General features: G+C 42.3%; 1 pseudogene; it reads right to left on the bottom strand.

Moving 5' to 3' along the window:
* Positions 1–1,075: 1,075 nt before the first annotated feature.
* LOC101045666 (partitioning defective 3 homolog pseudogene) lies at positions 1,076–5,007 on the bottom strand (annotated as a pseudogene).
* Between the last annotated feature and the right edge of the window lie 4,094 nt (positions 5,008–9,101).

Here is a 9,101-nt window from a genome sequence, read left to right as displayed (position 1 = left end):
TGCATTTGACCCTATTTTTGAACCAAACATGTTGAGAATGGTCATTTGGTTTCCAAATCCTTTCTCTCTGCAGTGTCTCTTTCTGCTGTTTCTTCGTCTCCTGTGAACATTTCTTCCTCTACTCTCTCTTTAAATGGCAGAATTCCCCATGGGTGTGCCCATGTTCCTCTTACCATGCTGAAACACTTGGGAGATCTTATCCCTTCCTATGACTTTACACTCCTTTACTCTGATGATTCTAAAGTTTATGTTTCTAGCTTTTATCTTTCCCTCCATGAGACCATCACAGTCACTAAACTATAACAAATGCAAACAGAATTCACCTCCACCTCTGTCCTGCCTTTCTTCCTGAACTTTCCCATCTTGAGGAATTAAGATGACTGAGACATCAGCATCAGGATCCCTCTGGATTTCTTTCTTTCTCTTACCCTGATATTTGGTCTCTTACCAAGTCCTCAGTGTGTTGCTGTCTCAAGCTCTGTCTCTCCATCCTCACTGCTACCATCTTTGTTCAGTTTTTTTTTTGTGTGTGTGATTTTATCCTGAATTATTGCTAGTATCTAACTCCTTTTCCATAATGCATGAACTTGGCCTTTCTAGAATATATTTCTGCCTTGAGAAAAGCCCTTGCTTCCTAGAAGAAAGAGAAGCACTGGGAACTCTTCGAGCATTTGGTACCTGTCACCTTCTCTCCCTGATGCCTACCATCTCTTCTGAGCTCTGAATTCTGTACATTTGTCCCTGTCTTTCACTGGTTGGGCTTCCTATCTGCTTCCAACACTATTCATTCCCTACAGCCATCTTTTGTTGTGGATATTTTTATTTGTCCTTTAAGACTTTAATCAGATCTGCTGACTTATGCGAAATCCTTCCCGTATCTTTTCCCTACCCATCTCACCCCAGACTAGTTTAAGGGCTGCCCGTTTGTGCCTCTCTGCTCACTGGGAATGTATGTTTCTATCACTGTTCTTACCAAACTGCATTGTAAATGGCTGTTTATTTATATATATATTTTTAACTTACAAAGATCTTTAAGTGCTCTGAGGAAAGTAACTGTTTCCTGACTTTTTTTTTTTTTTTTTTTTTTTTTTTTTTTTTTTTTTTTTTTTTCCCCCATAGGAAAATGTCTTTTATTGCTTGACATGAAGCATCCGTTCTCCGCGTGCTCAGGAATAGAAGGGCCTCCCTTTCTCAGGAGTCTGAAGTCTGTTCAGCCTCGCGACCCGAGAAGGGGATGGGGGCACGTCTTGCCGGAAGGGTCCCTTGGGAGGGGCGTAACTGGGGTCCTGGACTTTCTTATAAGAGTCATAATTGCTGGGCCCCTCGGAAGGAGCCTGCTTCTTCATCTGCTGCTCCTTCCGTCTCTGTTCCTGGCGGAGGAGCTCCTGCGTTTCCAGCATGACCCTGGCGTTGAAGCCATGTCCTCCCAGGTAGCCATTCCTGGAACCTTGGTAGCTGGAGTACCTGGGGTTCTCTTTGGCACTCTGGAAGCCTTCCCCGGGGGAGTAGTTCTGCTCCCAAGAGTCCTGGGAGACTGAGCTGGCATTTTTCCTGCTTTGCCGGGGCAGAGAGCTGTACTGGCGCTGCGCCTGCTGCGAGCTCTCGCGCTCCTCCTGCCGCTGCCGCTGCATCTGCACCTCCACGGACACCGAGTGCCGCCCTCTCTGCGCCGCCGGCCGCGCGTTCGGCCAGGGTTGCTCAAAGCTGTAAGTCCGTCGACGATCTTCTTCATCTTCATCCTGCTTTGCTTGTTGAAATTCTTGCCTCAGACGCTGTATCCGATCATGGTTGCTAGGAGTTGATCTGTTACTGTCTACAGGTGAAGGTTTGGAATTCCGCGGCTTTTTGACTTGAGCATACAAAGCATCCATCAAATGACCTTCTCGTGGGCTCTGAGGTCTAGCATTGAGAGCCATGGAACCTTCATAAGAAGAAACTCCCCCATACATCAACTCATCATCACAGCCAAACGTCCGATGAAAGTCTTGGATTTCGGCATAGTCACGCTCCCGGGCCTGTCGCTCCCTAAATTCTCGAGTTTTGGCTTGAATCCTCTCCTGTTCCTGCTTCATTCGTATCCTCTCCTCTTCTGACGTAAAGGATTCCTGAATTTTTATCTTACCCGTTTTCTCAATCTTGTCATCTTTTCGATGTTTGCCAAACCCGAACATGTCTCCCAAGCCCTTCAGCATGCCCTTCTTGGCTTTCATTTTATCCTTCTCCTTATCTCTTTCTTCTTTTCTTTTCCAGTTTTATCTTTCTTTCTATCCGTCTTATCACCTTTCTCTTGGTTTCCATTCATTTGTCTCTCCAGAGAGTGGGAAGGCTGATCACTGGCTGTGGACACAGACTCTCTCCCTGATCTTGAACTTTCTTCTGTGTCTTCTTCCAAGGTCTCCATGCCTTCGTCATCATCATCTGCCGCAGGCTTATCATAAGATTTGTCGATGGCAGTTCTGAAGCTCTCATTGCATCCCCTGCCTCTGATCATCCTCGGCCGTGGGCGATGGAAAGGAATATCCCCATTCAGAGTCACCGCGGCAACTGTGGTCTGCAGACTCTCTAATGAGCTTGACTTCTTCAGACCCAGGGAAGGACCCACATCTCTGCTGGGAGAACCTGCTTTCTGGTCATCCACTGTATTGAGTTTAGTCTCGTCAGCTATACCTAAATCCATGCTTTTTGATTTTTGTGTTTTAAAGAAATCCAATTGACTGGCATCCGAAAACTGCTTTGTGCGTTTTTCTGACATACTCTGACGTCCAAATCCTTCTCGTTGAAAAGTAAGAACTGGATCAACATCTGGATTCAAAGAGCAGTCGGCTGAATCACTAATTGCAGCCTTGGCCCAAGTACCAGCATCTGTTGTCACGAACCCCACATCGTCATGGGAGCTGGAAGAGGACTGGTCAGAGAGATGTGGAGGAAGCACTGGCAACCTGTCATCTTCTATAATGACAGTGTCATCTTGGGGCATATTCACTGTAGGGGACAGCTGGTATTTACCCATTATCCTACTGAGGGCAGCATTTCTGCTGGGCGATTCATCAAGTCCCTCAATCCCACCATAGAGGGAATGGGAAATTTTTCGTTCTCTGTCATCCAACGCTGTTTCAATGGGTAGCTCAGGTCCAGGGGGGCTCCCAGGTGACTTCAGCTATTGCACTTGCTTATTCTCCTCACAACAATAAGCTGGATCATTCCTCATTTATTGCCTTCAGTAGACATAGACCTTCTTAGGGTTTCCATGGCATCTTGGTTTGTCTTGCCCAACAGGGATTCTCCATTTACTGCTATCAGTTGATCATTCACCCGAAGCCTTCCATCTTTAGATGCTGCTCCTCCATTAATAATGGACTTGACAAAGATTCCCAAATCTGCGTGGTTCTCTTTTGACCGGTTACCCTTGACACTGACACCAAGGCCGGCAGATCCTGAATCATTAAGTGGGACTTCAAACGTCAGAAATTCCCTGGTGCCATCTGGTGTGAGAACAATATCCTCATCTTCTGCTTTCAGTTCCCTTGGGTGGAAGGCGTCTTCCTGGCGAAAGACCAGAAGGCTCACAGTTCCTTCCATCTTGGTGCTTCTCAACAGGGAAACAACTTCCTCTTGGGATTTGCCCGCTAAATCTACTCCATTTACCTCTGTAAGTCTGTCTCCTGCCTTAAGTCGGCCATCCTGAATGGCCGCCCCCCGGGGGAGGATGTTTTTCACATAGATTGGAGCTGAGCCACCAATTGTTACATCTCTAGAAGTGATGCTGAATCCCAAACCTTCTGTACCTTTCTTAAGCTGGATATTAAGCCTCTTGCCTATTTTTTTGGTGTTATAACCACTGTTTATAGTCGTACTAAATACATTCTGAGGTGCTGGGGCCGGAGCGGATGGCGATTTTCCCCAGGGGTGCGCGCTATGAGGTAGTCAGTCGTGAGTGAGAGTCTATCTGCTCAGGCGGGTGGTTCAATCGGGGTGCTCTCTGCACCGCGTGAAGCCCTGCACTGTTCACACTCCTGTTGTCAATATACTGGCTGTAAGGGCTAAAGCGGCTTGAATAATAATTGTTCTTCTCACTTTGGGATAGTTGTTCGTACTGCTCTTTATTTGCTGCAGGAACCACATGGAACCAAATGATGGGTGTACGCACGGCTTGGCGAAACATATGTTGTGCTTGTTCAAATCTTCTATTGCGAAGGTCGCCATCATTAATCCTGATAATGCAATCATTCTCATGAAAAAAATTTTCATGTTCAGCTTTACCACCTTTCTCCAATCGTTTTACTAATACCCCCAGGGTTCTGCCGCCTCGAGCACTGAAAGGCACTACATGGATTCCCAGAGGCCCTCCATCGTTGGGGACTTGTACGAGCTTTACCGTATCATCCGGAGAAAAGTTGGGTATGTTCTCCAAACCTGTGTCAGCATGTCCAACAGGTTCAACACGACTGCTACCCTCTTCTGTCCCATCCTCATCCTGTTCTTGCTTCTCCAGCCACTTGCCCACCATTGGGTGACTGGCACTCAGAGACGAGCGAGCGTTTTCTCTCTGAAATTGGTTAGACCAGTTACTAGTATCCCGTGGGAGGCTTCTGTAGTTTTCATCTTTCTTCCGGTCGCAGGTTTTAGGACTCCCAGCAGTGTTCTGCTTGAGGAACCCAGCTGTTGTTGACCAGCGTGTGGGATTTTTCCTTGAAGGCTCTTCAGAGGAAAAATTATTATCACTGATAGAGGTGGAGAGGCCAATTAGAGCTGGGTCACTACTGCATCGAACATGAAGAGGCATATTCTGTCTTTATCATCTGCTACATCACAGAGAATGTCATCCAGGTCTAGTATTCCTCCATCTCCATGTTCCAAGCGATGCACCTGTATCCAGTAGTTTGGATCCTTGGCGATGGCCTTCCGGTAGCGGGTCACCGCCTGCTGGATGAGGCTGAAAACTTTCATGTGGCCGTCCCCGCACGGCACGACTACCCAGGTCCGTCCGAAGCACACGGTCACTTTCATGCCGCCGCCGCCGCGGGCGGGCCCGTGCCCCTCCTTTTGTATTCTTTAAACTTAGCACATGGCTTTTTAAAATGAATAAAGAAAACTTAGCAGAGGTTTGGTGATAGAGCTAGATTGGGGTATCTAATCCAGTCTCATCTAATCTAAACATCAAATATTTTGATCTAATTGTTTTAATCTGAATTTTCTTCCAATCATTGTTCCTATGAAAACATTTTATAGTGTTTCATTTATCTTAACCTTATATATTATGGATTCATAGTTTTCATATTTTTTAAATTATACTTTAAGTTCTGGGGTACATGTGTAGAGTGTGCAGGCTTGTTACATAGGTATACATGTGCCATGGTGGTTTGCTGCACCCATCAACCCATCATCTATGTTAGATATTTCTCCTAATGCTATCCTTCCCCTAATCCCCCACCCCCACCAACTGGTCCTAGTGTGTGATGTTCCTCTCCCTGTGTCTGTGTGTTCTCATTGTTCAGCTCCCCCTTACGAGTGAGAACATGTGGTGTTTGGTTTTCTGTTCTTGTGTTAGTTTGTGGAGAATGACGGTTTCCAGCTTCATCCACAGTCTTCATATTTATTTTAAGTGTAGGGATGATACTCCGCTAAATTTCTGTGTAGCCATTTGTTTTCCTGTTCCTCTTTTGCTAGCCACCTTAGTTGTAAGCCTTTCTTTGTTATTTATAAAGCAACTGATTTTACAGTTCTTACAGGGCACTTTTCCCTGTTTTCTGTCAAGTGGGTGCTTAGTGGAAAACCAGGATCTTGCATAAGAGGATGCCATGCTCAAACACAGTCTTCGTTTATCATTTCAATTTCTCTGTTTTATAATTTTAGAATTTTAAATTTTCTTTTTAGAATTATTACGATCAAAGTTACATCAGAAACAAGGAATTAATGCTGACGCATCATCTTGACACTGTTGAGGGAGAGCATGGTTCTTAAGCTTGGACTGGGAGATCCTGTTTCTTGTTGAAATCTGCACTGGATTTCATCTTGGAAGAAAGTGACACTCAGGTTCTACATTCGTAACTCAAGCAAATACCTGTTCTGTTCTCTGCTGCTCTGAATTTTCTCCCATTGAAGTAATTGCTAAGGGAAGGATGGATGTTGGCTGAGATGAGAGTTTTTACCAAAAGAGGAGCTATAAAACCACATAAGGTGGAAGAAGATAGTGCCAGGCATTTTAAGCATAGAAGATACTTTGATATTTTCCAAAGTTTTAAATACATATTGGAAATTCAACAATACCAGAAATAATTAATTGATGGGCAAACAGGAAATAAACATTTCATTATCAACTGGGTATATATTTGCTACAGGGTGATACTCAAGACTTTTCTCTAATATTTTTTATATTATGTATTCCCACTGTTCCATCTTTCTGGTTATTCATCTTTCAGTAAGCTTCGGTATATTGGCAACTTTCTGAAAATGGAGCTCCTAGAGTATGTTATTCTAGATGGGGCATGTTCAGCTCTGAGAAGTGAGTTTATGGTTTTCCTAACTCTGACATACGTGCCTGTTAGTATAGTCAAAACTTGCATTTCCTTTTAGAAACCTCATCGTTACTGAAAAATGCAGTTCACCAATCATTCATGACAATGTTAACTCTGTTCTTTTCAAGGTCGTGCTCTGAGATTTTAAATTTGGGATGACAGGAACAAATCTATTGGTTAGGGGTGAGAATTTCAGGCCCTGTAGGAATTTCAGACCCTGTAGGAATTTCAGGAAGGTGCCATGACTGGGCAGTGAGGGAGTAACTTTTGAATAAACAGGATTTCACCTCTCACCTCACTCCATATGTTTCGTTTACTCAGCCCAGGCAGGTAGCCAACCTTGATTAGCACAACTTGACCTCATGTTGGGCTTCCTAGTCTTTGCTGGAGAAAATCTCATCTCCCTGTAGTAGTTACATGCCCAGTTGGCAATGAATTTTTTTATTACTTGTTAATTAATTCATTATTTCTGATATTATTGCATTTCCAATATGAATCCAAAATCTTTGGAAAGTATCTAGAAGCATTTAATATATTCCTTTATAATTAGACTGCACATCACAAAATGCTAGACTGAATATGATCTAATGTCAAAATATCTTTGGGGGGGGGGTCTAGATAGTTTTGAGTATCATGGCAGACATTTCTATCACTTACTGATATTTCTCATTCTCCTTTCCTTCCTGGATCCTTAGAGGGTTATATGCCTCTGTCATTTAAAATTAGGGATGGTCAAATTCCTTCCTTTACCAACAAAATATGAACAGAGACTCACTTTCAGAGAAACAAAATGTTTAAGAGTGGTTTGATTCTCATGGTCTGAACCCTGCCTCAGGAAACTGAAAGTTTCTTGTTGAAAGGTCAGCATTATGGGTAGGCAGACTCTATAGCCTCCCTGTCCTTGAATGATTACAATGAGCAGAGCTCCAGTGCAACCATAGTTGAACAAGTAGCCCTCCTGAGATTCATAGTAGTTACGCATTGAATATTTTTGGGCAAAACTATGCATACATGAATGAGTGTGAGTGTCCCCTAAGAAAATGATGTTTTTTTTTTTTTTTTTTTTTTTTTTGGTGGGAAGAGCGTTTTGGAATCTTGGCCCCCATATTGGCAGAGTCTGTATTTCTTTTCTGTAGGGCTAACATTCTAACACTTTCAAGACTTTTCTCTATGCCTGCTCTGTGAAAAATAAGCAGAAGTTTGAGAAAATTGTAATTTTTCTTCAAAAAACTATAAATTTTCAATGTTCACGGCCTTCTTGCTTATGTAGATTATCCTCCAATAAGACGGATGTGAACTGATCCAATTTTGCTTCAAATTATTTTAGAGCAAATGTTTATTCTTTACAACTTATTTTTGAGAATAAAATAAGACTTTTTTCTATTTAAATATGTGTTGTCCTGCTAACAATTTTATATGATGCATTGATTAAAACTTTGCCTGAAATATATGTTTTAATACATTTTGGATAAATAAGGATGCATTTTGCTGTAAAGAAATCACAGAATCTGAGAGTGGGCAGCGAACCTGGGCGTGGCACACTTTCTTCATTCCTTATATAAAGTGGAGAATTTAAGAGGCTTAGCCGAAGTGTTAGAAAGTTCCTAGTTTTAAGAAGAATGCTGAAAATTTAATTGGTGAAATTTTTGACTCAAAAATTACCACGAAATATTTAATTGGTTAAATTTTTTGACATGGAAATGATTAGCATGAAAGACCTTACAATTTTATGAAAAGTTTTTAGCATGTTAAAGTGATATCATCCATTACAGATTTTACCGATGAGGAGTCAACAATAGAGAAGTGAAGACAGCTGCTGCTTCATTTGTTATTTCTTGATCGATGTTTATCAGAGAAATAAATGAATGTTAAATGACTAACATGGGCTTTCTAGCTAAACATGAAAATAAGGAGCAACCGTGGTTTCTCTTTTGAATTTTCTACCATGTTAGTAAATTTTCTACCATGGTAGCGAGTGATGCATGTGTTCTGATTCTATTAATGTCACCTTATTCTCACCACGTCACTAACTGCAGCTGTGACTGGCATCTGGCTCTCCCTGGGACCATTCCAGTCAGAGGTGTAGTCCAAAGAAAACTTCCTGGCTAGAAATATCAGAATAGTGTTTGAACAAATAATTACTAAGAGTCTGCTCTATGCCTGCCTCAAATAGTGCCAGGCATATAGCAGGCTCTCAGTAATTGTTGTCAAAATGACACTTGAGTGTATCTTTAAAGCTTGTCATATAGAAAAGCGATGGTCTATGGAGTATTAATTTATTTGCAAAGTTACAAGCTATGGAAGGCAAAAAAATTATACTTCAAGAGCATGTAGAATGTAAAGGGAAGCAGATTCTTGTACCCTGAAGGAAGGGCACAGAAGAATAGAAGCAAGAGTGGCAGTTGAAGACATTTCTTGTTATATTTTATAAATTAGCTTAATTCTGCAATTAGCAGTTGAGTGGGTGATCCTTCCTTTTTCTCTTAGTTTGATTGACAAGTTTGTACTTGAGCATAGCTGAGTTAGCATTATTTCCAAATGTGTATTAAAAAAAAAAGTAAAACTTTTCCCCCCTTTCATTAGTGT

The sequence above is a fragment of the Saimiri boliviensis genome, chromosome 1 (assembly GCF_048565385.1).
Source record: "Saimiri boliviensis isolate mSaiBol1 chromosome 1, mSaiBol1.pri, whole genome shotgun sequence".
In the NCBI taxonomy this organism is placed as follows: domain Eukaryota; kingdom Metazoa; phylum Chordata; class Mammalia; order Primates; family Cebidae; genus Saimiri; species Saimiri boliviensis.
Note: the sequence above shows the minus strand (reverse complement) of the source record. Positions and strands in the feature narration are given on the sequence as shown.